This window comes from Bacillus rossius, chromosome 7 (genome assembly GCF_032445375.1).
Source record: "Bacillus rossius redtenbacheri isolate Brsri chromosome 7, Brsri_v3, whole genome shotgun sequence".
Lineage (NCBI taxonomy): Eukaryota > Metazoa > Arthropoda > Insecta > Phasmatodea > Bacillidae > Bacillus > Bacillus rossius.
The window spans coordinates 19,879,595-19,893,803 of record NC_086335.1 but is presented as its reverse complement, the minus strand read 5'-3'; the positions used below and the strand labels follow the sequence as shown (position 1 = coordinate 19,893,803).

At 37.6% G+C, this 14,209-nt stretch overlaps 1 long non-coding RNA gene across 1 annotated transcript; it reads right to left on the bottom strand.

The window, feature by feature from the left end:
- Positions 1 to 67: 67 nt before the first annotated feature.
- Positions 68 to 9,946, bottom strand: LOC134533704 (uncharacterized). Its single transcript, XR_010075372.1, has 2 exons — positions 9,614 to 9,946; positions 68 to 285 (listed from the first exon to the last, which is right to left on the bottom strand). It is a non-coding gene; the product is annotated as an uncharacterized LOC134533704 (long non-coding RNA).
- Positions 9,947 to 14,209: the final 4,263 nt, after the last annotated feature.

Sequence of the window (14,209 nt, the reverse complement as noted above, 5' to 3'; positions counted from 1 at the left end):
ATGGCAGCAAGATTTTTGAATGTTTAGTTGTGTTTTAAAGTTGGCCACCAACAGGTATATCAAAGGGTAATTTACTAATTTCCTTTATTGTTGAACTTAATTTACATGTACAAGTGTTAAAAATATTTTTCAAGAATAACAAAAAAAAGTTGCATCGTGTTGAAAATATTATTTTCTTGTTAGTAGTTTGCAAGCAACTCTTCTGCATGAGTCAGGGGCTTGCTTTTTGTGTGTTCTTTAATCCCGGACAACCACGGCTATCTTGGGCAACATAATTTTCAGGTCCTAAAAATCAAAAATGAAATTAAAACCCCCTAGAACTTTTAATTCATACTAAATATTTCTTCATTCAAATTATAAAAAACACAATTTATAACATAATATTGCAAGTTGCATATACTGTTGAAGATGCCACAATACTGTGGTAATTCTTTTAATTGGTTATTTCCCCCCTTCCCATCTCATGTTCATGCAAATCTGAAAAACATCTGATATAAATTTGCAGAAACATGTTAGATGTAATTTTAGTGGTAAGGGTAGAACCTCGTTAACTCGGACCATTTTGGTTCTGGAGGGGGGGGGGGGGGGGGATTATGTTAGTAAATGAAGACTTGTTTTGCAGACAGTAAATGGCTATTCTCAGTAGCTACATTACTCGAATTCACTTGTTAGCAGGCGAGTTCATTGCGCCCACCCCACTTGCTGTTGCTGTGTAGCAAACTGGTAAATTGATAGTTTATACCAAGATTGGAGCCGAAACAGTACCCAACGAGCTTCTAATGCTAAAGCGTATGCAAGATCGCGCTGCTCAAAAGCTCACTGCCTTTCTTATTATGACTGTATAGTGTACAGTGTAAATACATGTGTGCTTTTAATTGAAAGCAGGCAATAGTAATCATTTTTAAACTCTATTAAAAATATTTTTGATAACTACATACATACGTGTTCTTTTTTCCCCTAATTCTCTAGATAACTTGGATTTTCATTAACTCGGATTGGCCCCGGCTCCAGTTGATCTGGGTTAACGAGGTTCTACTGTATAGTAGTAGCTATCATGTAATTCAAGATGCTGAATTTCCATTGAGTATCTAACAGATTTATTTAAAGAAGACCTGGAAATACTGAACTAGCTCTAAATATAAAGTATACAAAGTATGCAATAAAAAAAATTTAAGTGAAAGAACACAAAATGATGTGCACAAAAAATCAGCACAGTCTAGTTTGTACCGAAAGTATACTATTTTGTGGTTGAAAATTTGATTCATATTATGAAGTTTGTTGTGTGTTTCTAAGTTATTTTTTATCACTGTTTTTATGTTATTTTATTCATATTTTAATCACTGTCTTATAGGCCTGTGCGGATACTAATTTTTTGAAGTGAAGCAAATATCAAAATGAATTTTTTAAATATTCACAAAGTCAAATTGAATTGTGAATATTGTCCTCAACGAACCTGTATTACATTTATTTTATAAAATACAGGATTGAAGTTTTAAAAAAATCATTTAATGTTTGTAGGGATGGTACTGATTAAGTGATTAACATGTATAACGAAATTCAATAAAAATTCTAAAATACCCATGCATAATATTGAGCACTCATAATAGCAAACAGAATGCCACATTTCGGTTGTTTTAATTAACAACTTTATTCAAGCAAAACATATTCGACACAAAAAAAACAACTAAATACTTTCATGAGTGAATCTTAGGCTTCCAATGTTTTAAAGCTTTGCAACAAATGCGAAGCTTCACATTAGACACTAAGTTTTGCATCACAACCAAAGCTTCAAATAAAACGAATAGCATTTTTCCTGGTGAATGTCAAATCGCATATTAAAAAGATCTTCAATTGAATCGCTTAGTCGAAGCTTCACACAGGTCTACTGTCTTAATGTTATTTTATTTATTTTTTAATGACTGTCTTAATGTTATTTTTTGTGTTTTAATCACTGTCTTTGTTAATATATTTCTATTTTAATCACTGCCTGTGTTATTCTATTGCTATTTTAATCATTGTTTTTATTTTATTTTACTACTGTTCTCTTGATTTGGTTTGCTTGGAAAGAATAAGTTACGATTGTTATCTTAAATTTACTTAGTTTTCCTATCAGAGATACTGAGTGGAATATTTTATTGAAAACGTGCTATGTATACTCATTGAAATATTTTATAAATGAATAATTAAAATACAAACTTACTCAGGTTAGTCATAGAATGTGTAAAACTTACAAATAAATTGTCGTTTTTTTTTTTACATAAAAAAGTAATAATACTTACTATTAGATTTTGATCTATAATTAGCACCGTATCTTTGGAACTATTTGAGTTATTATTAAAATAAGACAAAATAAATCCTCACATTACTTCCTAAAAGTGAATAGCATAAGCAGCTTTCTAGTTAAGTCATTTGTACAAACAGGAAAAAATAATTTTTAATATTAGATTTGATGTAGGTTTCTAATTGGCTAACAGGGAAAAAAATATTTTATATGTAATATAATAAATATGTAATAGTTTGGAAATCACAGACACTTTGATTTTATTTATTTGTATTGATCATATCTTATGAGGAATTCTAGGATTTTCAAATGCAGACACATGCTCTGTGCAATTCAATGGTAAACTATTATAGTTTTCTTTTTGACTGGTGCCGATAGGTACGTACTTTTTTACATTAGAAATGAAAGGACTGCAAGAATCTGCATTGAATGTTTTTACAAGGACCTGAAAAAAAATGTATTCAAAAGAGTGATTAAAAAGAGATATATGTTGGATGGAGATAAAAAAGGTGTGTTTCTTTAGTGAATTCCTGTAATATAAAACATGTTCCTTGTTTTAAAGATAGCTTTGTCGTAGCATTTGGTCTAGAATTGAAACAATGTACTTAATAATAATTATTTTGGTTTTTACGACAAATACTGTTGTGATTGTTGTTAAAAACTGTTAACTTGTTGGGTTTTGCAAATATTTTTTTTTGCTTGGTAATAAAAACTTTTCTTAACACAATCTTGTTTGTATGCCAGCCTAATGCTCCCTGATATGTTCTAAATGTACCTTCCTGGAAAAATATTTGTTTATATATATATAATATAGTATGAATTAAAAGTTCTAGGGGGTTTTAATTTCATTTTATATATTTATATATATATATATATAGTCATTTAGGCTAGGTTCATATTGCTAAATAATATTTTCTCTAAAGTTAAGTCAGTAAAAATGCCATATCATGTATTAAAGTTTAATCCCTTGATCCTAATGGCATGATCCTGCATACATTGATCCAGTGGTACATGATGCTTGCTGTTTTAATTTAGTACACCAATCCCTCACATAGCACGTCTTCAGATGGTGCAGCGTGGAGGTTGAACTAGTGATGTTCGACACCCATCCTCGGACACTGCTCTTTACTGAGCCTAGTCTAGTGGTTCAAAACCCACATGGATCTATTGGATTCTTGATGTGCTTATCTAAGCAAATTCAGTGTGTAAAAAAATCTAGTTCTCTTAATGTTTAAATGTTTTTAACATTCACCGTGGTTGAGACAAAAATATTCTTTTATTTAGTGGCATTCAAAGAATATTACTTCGCATTTACATATAGCTCGTGTTGAATTCTTATTAATACTTCATACTCTATACTCAGTGCCATCACTTATACTAAATTGGTCATGGTTTGGACAAACCACGAAAAGTACTGATTTTAACATTGTCTAAAATGATTTAGATATGCCACAAGAAGTTATCTATTTAAGAAACATTTTTTGAAAGTAATACATCCACTTAGAAGTACCTGTTGTAAAGCTGTAGAGCTATTGGCAGAATAAGTTGTCATGATTTTCAAGGATATTATCTAAGGAAATAAATTTATAGTAATTTTTATAATTGCCACATTAAACTCTAAATTTTTTTGCATTAAATTAATTAACACTGTTAAAGTCTGTGAAATGTTTATGCATGACCCTAGTAATTTGACTGTTAGCCCAGGAAATTAAGGGTTTTTTTTGTAGCAACTGATTCCGGGAAAGCTGGATTTTTGTCAGATGTTAGACCCTTATAAGACACGTATTTGCTCATAAGTCCCCGCCTCTCCCCCTTGTGCTATCCCCCCCCCCCCTCACAGAAGTTCTAAAATGTTGACCTTTACAGAATCGCTTGTGAATACGTAAATAATTGTGTAAAGTAGTAAATATCTAGCGTATTTTGTTCTCAAAAATCTGGTTTTTAATTTTGTTTCCGGCAATATTTTCTCTGATGATGATAGTTAAGGTGTTATAAAATCACAAACAAAAAAAACTGGTTTTTAATGTCAAAATGCGCAGTTCTTGTTCTGGATGTTTTTAAATAGTGTATTAGAAATACACAAAATATTTCCAAGTAAATTTTGTAGCACACACTTTCAGCTTTAAAATGATGTATAGTTTATATCGGGGAATTTATTGGTTACTACTGGGTAGGAGGAAGTGAGCGCATGCGTATGGCTTGCGTGCACCGACCTACTATGTGCATCCTTTTGTATTCGCAGTCCGTTCGCGTAGCTTCATAATTATTTGAGGAATAATATATCTAGTTTTAAACAGTATTCATGTTTATATAAAATAATTCATAAAACAACTAACATACATTTTTTTTTTTCACTTTATGTTAACAATTATATATATATAATATTTATTAGCAAATATTTAAAGCAATTCTGTGTACATAAATTCTTTACGTAAACACGCATAGCCAGATTTGGTTGGGAGGGAAAGATACCCCTACCCAATTAAGCGCCTTCCATTATCCACCACGTATAGAACCGCCGTGTCCCGGACTGGCTAAAACCGGTAGCTGTCATGATTATGAATAACTTTAAACAAGTTAAAAATGTTTTAAATATTAAATTGTAGTTTAAATGACAGCATCATGGACCGCCCACCCACCTCTAATATAAAATTAATGTATCCTTAATTTTTAACAAATTGTCCTTAATCAATACATGTTGACCATCTGCATCAGTCATTGGCATTTACAAACTTTACTATGACACTAGTCGTCTGAAGGAAGTTCAATTTCTTCGTCGAAATTTGGAGAGTTAAGGCATGGTAATCCATTACAGTTTCCACTAATAGCAGAACAGCTTAGACCGGATTTTCTGCATTTGCAATTGTTACCACATGAAGTATTACAGCTGCAGGAAACAAGACAAAGAAGGTCATCAGGGGCAAAGGCTTTGGTACTGGGAACAGGTTTTAAAACTTTATTTTTTCTGTAATTTTCCTTTACATATTCATGTCTCCAACCCCAATCTGTAGATGGAAGTTTATTGCCCATCCAATATTGCACCTGGAGGTAAACTCGTAATAGATGTTGGTGAGCTACTTCTGATGTGGGGGGCAATTTTGATAAATCAAAGTTAGATTTTAAAGCAGATTTACTTGTCATGGATGTAAATTTGTAGTAGCGAGCTTCATTCAGATTAGAATATCTCCTAAGCCTGTACATTTCAAGTATGAATGTCTCTCCCGTTTTGAGTAATTCATCGCGAGATACATCTTTTTCCAAAAATAACTCTGCTTGAAGTTTGGCACGTGGTACAACTTTATCACGTCAACAGATTTTGTCTTTTCCAGACCAAAAAATGATGAGGTGGTGTCATAGCCTGTAATTGCATATGCAAATAAAAGATGTTTTCTGATGCTCTTGTGCACATTTACTAGTGTTTGTATGTCATAATAAACAATGGAAGGATTTTTGCCACAGATTTCTTTTCGAAAGAATACAGAGTTATTTTCAGGCGTAAGTGCTACAAGCAGTACGTACCAGATCTGTGTCTGATCCCACAAATATGACTACATTGAATTTATTGAGATGTTCAATTCCTTTTTTTACGATGTCTAAGTCAGCATCTCCCTCGGCTATGAATGAACTTATTCCCCTTCTATTTAATGCTTCAGACTGTTTCATAATTAATTTTTTTTGTTATTCGTATTAGATAGAAAAACTTCCTTTTTCGTGATACATTTTGTATTTCTCTCAAATTCTATGTTACATGTTGAGTTTTTAGCAGATCTTGACTGTTCTCCCTTAGTTGTTGGCTCTGAAGGGTACCCATCAAAAACAACAGATGAGTTCATTCCATATTTTGTGACGATATATGTGCAGTAATTTTCAATGATTTCTCCAAAAGTCTCTTCAATTGGCCATGTTACACTATGGAGTAGAAAGCCTCCATCAATAACTATACCAGTACCTGTATCTTGTTGGGGTTTAATTTAATCAGTAATGCCCTCAGAAAACCTTCAGGAATGATGACTTTGCTCCTTTACGTAAAGAAACATCATCGAATAAGGATGGTGGTCGTGAAGCCAGTTCGTACGAAAGGTAAACTTTTAATCTAGTCGGACCATCACACAGAATATTTGATTGAATAACTGTTGAGGATTCAGTCACTCGCTTTGATCGAACAGCCACAGATTTGTGACTAGATTGAGGCAGTACCATATCCTTCCTATGTAATTTCAGTTCTCCGAAAGACTGTCCCTTCATTTTTTTCATAGCTGCCCTGCAGCCCGCCCGCCTCGTCCCTAACCACTAAACCACTCTTCACGCTATTGCCGAGATAAGACAAGAACGTGTAGCCCACTCCTGCTCCGTCATCGCGAAGACTTAATAAACGAGACACAAGAATATGCATACGTGGTGTGCCTGCCACTTAACCCAGTTTTTGCTGCCAAGGCTCAAACATATTAACCCTAAAAGCCACTTGACTCTCATAAGTTTTATGGCAAATTTACCATTATCTAAATAATTTCGAAACGGGGTTGCAGTGATCCAGTTCTTGCCTTTGTAAAAGGCGATTCGGGTTTCAAACAAAGCAGGAACTCCCAGATTTTCGTCAACAGGAATCGAGTCGAGACTATGACGCAGACCAAAGTGTTTCATCGGAGAGCTCTCGTTCCTTCCGCCCGTAATATGTAAAAATAAACAACCAAACAATTATTTTTTTATACCATTTTGTATTGCAAATGAATACATCAATATATTAATATTTAGCCTACTATTAGATTTAGGATTCTATTTAAATCTTAAAGTTTTAAATCCTGCATGTAACAGAGGAATATTAAAAATAACAATCTCATGAAAAGAGTAGATTGTAGGGAAGCCGGGTAGATAAATGTAGCAGGTCAGAGCGTGCTATCCATACGCATGCGCTCACTTCCCCCCCCCCTCCCCCTCCCCAGCAGTGACCAATGAATTCCCCGATATAAACTATACATCATTTTAAAGCTGGAAGTGTGTGCTACAAAATTTACTTGAAGATTTTTTGTGTATTCCCAATATTTAAAAACATCCAGAACGAGAACTGCGCATTTTGTCATTAAAACCCCGTTTTTTATGTTTGTGATTTTGTAACGCCTTAACTATCAACATTAAAGAAAATATTGTCAGAAACAAAATTAAAAACCAGATTTTTGAGAACAAAATACTCTAAATATTTACTACTTTACACAATTATTTACGTATTCACAAGCGATTCTGTAAAGGTCAACATTTTAGAACTTCCGAGAGGGGTGGGGGGGAAAGCCCAAGGAGGAGAGGCGGGGACTTTTGAGGAAATACGTGTCTTATAAGGGTCTAACATCTGACAAAAATTCAGCTTTCCCATAATTAGTTGCGACAACAGGCGATTTTTGGCCTTCATTTACTGGGCTATGTGGATCTTTTGTGAATGCTGGAATTGCATGAAATTTTAGGGCATGGTCCACTGAGCACCTGTTAGCAACTGTGAAGTTCTAATAAATGTATAGGTTCTATAACTTAGCCTACATTGAGAATTATTTGGGCCAGACTAAATTAGGTTGCATGAGGAACATAAGTAAATGAGTAGTGACCGCAAAGTTTGTGCATCAGAGAACTAGTATTCACTTGCATTGCCAAATAGTGTAACTTGTGCTGCATAACTAAGGAGGGGAGTTGTTTTATTAAAATAGGCTGCAAAGGATAGAGATATTTCATACGGACTTATCATGATTTTGAGCTAATGGGAACTAAAAATATGAAAAATGGCATGGATGAGTGGCTACCACATATTCTGTTAGAAGTAAAACTTAACAGATACGGGGATAGGAATTTTGTAAGGCACGAAAATATTTGAAGTACCTATGTATAAAAGTGTGGAAGAATATGAGCATACGTGCAAGTATGCGAGTGTACCTACTATAATGAAAACGTGCTGTCAGGCATCTTACGCTTTATTGTTTCACTTTTGACCTTTCTGAGTGCTACACTTTTGTTACTACTTGACATTATTGCCTCAACTTAATCCACTGAGTAAATAAATTTCAGTTTGATAAATTTCTTTACTGCACTGTTCTTGCCAGATCTTAACTCTGTGCTGGCACTGCTAGGTCACATTCAGAGAACAGTTACAAGATTCCAACTAAGCATTTTGTAAATTTTCTTCCTTGCATATTTGGTAAAGATGATGTTATATCATTTGTGTGCGCAAGGATGATAAAAATGATTCAATATGACTAAAGAAGAGACACTGAATCTTGAAATCATTTTTCCAAGACTTGGGCGATTATAATCCTAGGCTATGGCATTTTTTTTTCCCCCAGATTTTTCTGACTAGTGTTGCATATGGAGGGCTCTACTTTCAAATTACTTAATAAAAGAAAAATGATCATCTTAGAAAATATTATGTTAACATGGGGTGTAGTGAAAGATTTAGAATATTACCATGGTAATGATGATCAAAATGCATGCATCGACAAGTCCTTGAGATTTAGTAGAGCCAATAAAACTGTAACGTTTTGGCCCTGACCCTAGCCAACACGTACAACTCCCGCGCCTCGCCACACCGTAAAAAGGCTCTAAAGACTCGTACCGCGAGCGCAGGAAAACCCCCAAAAAAAATATTTGAATCCAAACAGATAGCAGACACAACAACACTACTAGTAAGATTATGAACAGTGAGAGGGGACAGCAAGTTATAAAAAAAATGAGAAATTTATATGGCACCATTTAATAGTTAGATAAGTATATCATAAAAGGATTTCTCACAAATCGGCGCGAACCACTTCCAATACATACTGTATTATATTAAAAAAATTCTATTAAACTATATACAAAATACTTCATCAATTACTACCAACGGTATACTCTGATCTTATACTTCGGAGCTCCGAAAAATTAATATAATACCCCAAAAAAAATATTAACTATATATATATATATATATATATATATATATAACATATTAAAACAACCTCTGACGCGCCAGGCATAGTACAACTATAAATATTACAGGATAAACTTTTGCATCTGATAAGCGTAATGTAACAACATATTAACACATATTAACATCCCGATAAATATCTTAAAAATTTATCTAGTTCCAAAATTTTGGCTTAAAACAAAAGGCCTTTCACAGTTTAAGTCATTGTCTAACGCTGACGGTCTTTTCACTTCAACGTCTGTCGAGTATAGTTTTTTTGCACGCGGAAAGTAACCAACTGCTGAAACAATCAGATTGCGTAGTAAGTTAATTAAATTTGGAAAATCCACGCTTTATCATTTCTTGCTGCGACTAAAAAGGGTCAATGGGGCGGTGGCATGGCTGGCACTTACTTGCGTTCCACGTCGAGAAGTCCGGTCACCTGGTACACTCAGTTACTCACGAGCGTAAAATGATGGCGAACCATCACCATTAGACGTTGCCGTAGTTGCGATTTTCTGCTGCGACGAGTTCCCGTCATGCTGGTTCGGAGGTGTCGTCGACGCACGTATTTCCTCCTTAAAACATGCTCGCGATATTCACCAACCTCTTCACCGCTCACTCACGTCCTACGTATACGGCTTCCCCAACCGTTTAAAGGGCAAGCCGTTCATAATCGCTTCGTAGTGGAAGCATCACCACGCCCAACCCGCTTTATTTCCGACACGTCCGCCGCCGGCTAGGCCCACAGGCCGACTCCCAATCACTCGTCCCCTGACGTCACACCCACTCCATATGTCCGCTGACGTCAGACACACAGCTCTTCCGCCACGTGCGTTCGCCGCGGAGCGATACAATCGATGATACTCTCGAACCTTCCAGACCAATATAATAACTAAAGTCCATTAAAATTAACAAATTAAGAAGACTAAATAAAAATTACAGTTTCATATATTTTTTACGTTAAACCAAATATAACAAACGTAAATCAAAATAACTTCTATTACCAGGCAGGCCAAAAAAATAACTATAAAAAAATCTACCATTTCTGCCAACATAAACCTTATCCAGGCCAGAGCTGTAGCAGACATGCTACAAAACATTGTTTGATAACACTTGCTTGTTTTAAATTGTTAATTTATATTTATATAACTAAAGTTGTTGCGAGTAGCTACTCCAGCTTACCGGTTCAGAATGAGGTCATGAATGCGAAGGTACTGAGAAAAACGAGTGACATTCCGGTGGCAAAGTTTTAAACTGATTAATTTTTATGCCAGAGGTTTTATTATGGTTTTTGCGTAATTGTACTTATGATTCTGTCCGCTTGATGGTGAAGAACTAATTGCTCAGTTAGGGGCAGGGCCTTATTAACCCTTAGGCTAATTAGGCTGCAGCCTAGGGTGCGAGGATCATTTACCCTACATATTTCAACTATACCGAGATAAAACACAAACTAAATGCGCTGTGAACTGAAAAAGCTTGGGACTCCTGATTTTAACTTTTATAGGCAGTATGAACCATGTTAAAATTTTCACACTAGTAAATAAAGTCAAAACTAATATACTACTATTTTGGCCGACCGTAACACACGCACCTGGCGGGGGCACGTCCTCATAATTAGCCCAGGGCGGTCAGAAATCTTGATCAGTCGCTGGTTAGGGGGCACAGAAGAATATGTAATCATATGATTTACTTGGTCTTAAGGGAGTACGCAGGGGTATGATGGGAAGACTGTTGGATACATTGTCCCCCACCCCCCTGAATACCTAAGAAATCCTTTAAAAAAATCCATCATTTTACCAACAAAATGAAAGATTTCGAAAGCAAGCAACAGGCAAAGAAGTTCTATCCCCTCCTCCCACCCCCAGATTAAATTCTGCCTACGCTCTTGCTCAGGGCCGCAACAAGGAGGGGGGGGGGGGACAAGTGGGGCATACGGCCCGGCCGCAAAGCTGTGGGGGCGCCGAAATCACATGCATTGTAATTCCTACTACAACTGGTAACTGGTAAAAAGTTTTAGCATGGAAGTTACAGTAGCACAGAAACTGTTACATGTAGGTATGGAAAATGCTTAAATAGCACCATTTTTCCGTGGGAGGGCCCCCGGACCCCCCGCTTTATTGGTGTGGTATGTGCAAAAAAAGAGGGGGGGGGGGCGCATGAATCCATTCATGGCCCGGGTGCCAGAGACTCTAGTTGCAGCCCTGCTCTTGCTTGACTGACATCATTAGAGACGGAAATATTCCCAACAAATAAAAACATCAATGAATAAATCGTTCTTAGCTGGAGTGACTACGGGGAATCCTGTAAAGGTGCAATCAGGATGGCTGGATCATGTTTCGAACTTGCTTCTCCCAAATGTCAGTTTATTACTGCCAATGGCGTAGCTGTGTTCATAATGTTGGGGGGGACAAATAATAATTTTGATGCCATGTAAACCCATCCCCCTCTTACTAAGACGGGGGGTCCGGGGGTCCTCCACCGGAAAATTTTAATTTTAAAAGTGCAAAATAGCGCTTTTTAAGCAATTTTTATATCTAACCATTGGATACATCAATGTAAAATTATTATTGTTTCCTTAAGATAAAATTTGATGAGTGAAGAAATTACAAATAAAGTTGGGCAGAATAATATTATAAAATAAAAATATCACGGTCTAGAAAGTTGGGGGGGACAGTCCCCTCCACCCAAAAAGTTCAGGGGGACACGTCCCCCTGTCCCCCCGGTTCCTACGCCCCTGATTGCTGCTCCGTTTTTCTCTGCGAAACAAAATCGAAGGTTGTATAAACTATGTTATGCAAGCATAATTGTCATACGTGCAAGTTTGGCTTACTCGATGTTCGATTTCGCCATCTGATGGTCGCCCGCTGGTTCCGCTCAGCTCAGGAACCGTGCGAGTGAGAGGTGCAGTGCGTGGTGCGCCAATCACAATTTTTTTTTCCTAGCCTAAGTTAATTCTAAGTGTGTAGGGGAGGGTCCAGGTTAGGGGAGGACCTAGGTATGTCTCAGGCCGAAGCCTATACACTCTACCATGCGGGTTTTGAACCATGCAGGACAAAGGCGCGTGCAATCGTGTGCTTATTGGGGTTTACTGGCCAGCCATGGCTGCAATTGGCGCCATGCCTGACGCCCCATTGGTCGCCTAGCTTAAAAGCTAGCTAAGTGTGACCCAGGTAAAACCTGCATAGACACAGGGAAAACCCTGGGCCGGGTCATGCGGGGATCAATTATCATGCATTAAGCAAGCAGGTAACTACTGGACAAGAGGGAAGAAGGGTCCAGGTAAGAAGAGTTGGAAGGGCTGAAAAATCAACCATGCTGGAGTTGGGTGCTTGGGCCTTGCGGCCCGCATTTAAAGTTTGGGAACTCCTGGGTTATTAACCAGGGGCGCAAGCGCCCCCAGGGGCGGGCGACTTCACTCGTCAGCCCAGCCACAGCTGCCCAGGCAGCCACAGTTAAAACAGAAGTGGGCAGACGAGCCAGTAAACCGGCTAGAACTGCGGGCGCACGGAGCGAAAGGCAGCCTGACGTTGCGCCATCTTCATCTTCCTTCTTCAGGTCAACAACAGTACTTTTCAAGCCAGGGTGGGGGGAGGGAACCAACCTCGCCACCCAAAATCCCCGAGACGGTTGAAGGTCGCGCCGCTCGAGGCTACTGCTGCCACAGCTACAGCAGCCCCAGCTGAAGGTTCCTGATGTCTTCCTTCAGAGTTCCGATGCATTTCAATTCCGTTGCGCGCGCAGCAGTTCACAGCTCCGCAAGTTCCAGCCCGCAGTTCGTCTACACTTCGCTACTATGGCACATCGAGCTCCCCTGCGGTGCCTTCGCCGACGAAGCTGCTTCCTGCCACGCGCCTAGCTACATTCAGGCTACCTTTCACCCCGATAGCCGTAATAACGACTCCACAGGCCGGCCATTGGTCCGCGGACTGCTATTGGTTATACACAGCCACCCCAGCGAGATTGCAACTCTCGAGCTGGGCTCCCGTATCCGCCACCCGCGGGACGCGGTCGGTAGCAGTTGGCACTGCTAGGCCGCCCCCAGTACGCACACAAAACCCACACGCACTGCCAGCCTTCGGTTACCCAATAGGGCGCAGGGAACTCCCAGCCAACAGCCCGCGAGAGAGATGCGCACTGCCCGAGAGACGTCCGCCGACGCGCCAGTCACGTGCCTCGTTCCAACCATGGCGTCTGACCTGAGTGGACCTTGAGCGGATCCATTGGACCACGACCTTCAGGGATCGTGGTAACTAATTTTATAGTTGTCACCATGGTGGTGGACGTTTGGTGGATCACAAAGCAAGGACGATAAAGTGTCTCAACTCAATGCTCTGATTTTCTTTGGAAATCAGCGAACTGTTCAGTATTTATCGGCAACCTAGCAACCGAAAGACGTTAACCTTTCGAAAGAAAATGTTGGTACCTTGATTTTTTTTTTTTTAAGTTGTTGCCGGCAATATTTACGATGATCTATTTTCCAATTCGGAACAACCAAAACACTAAAACACTATACCTATGTTAAAGTGCTTTATATATTTTTTAAAAAACTTATAATCTGCATAGCTGCAAAGTATGAGCATTGAAAATCATAACTCCAGTTTCAATTGCAATAAAAAAAACACGTGTACACGCCTGCAAATGTGAACTTGGCAGCCATGCTTATTTAATTGCTACCAAGATAATTTAAATTTCCAAAAGATTTTCCAAAGTATAATATTTTGTGACTATACTCAATACGCCACTCCGTTAATACACCATACCATAAATTTTGTATAAGGTTTGCAAAACTACTTTTTTATTTAAGTTTTATGTTTAAAAAATGTCTAGGTGTTATTTATATTTAAAACTTAATTTTTGATGACTTGATGTAAGTTTTTGGACATACGCCATTGCTAAGAACTTTTTCTGTTGAAGAAAAACTAATAAAATAAAATAAATAAATAAAAATAAAAATAAAAATACTCAAAAAAAAGATACAAAAAACACACAAAATTAAGCAAACAATT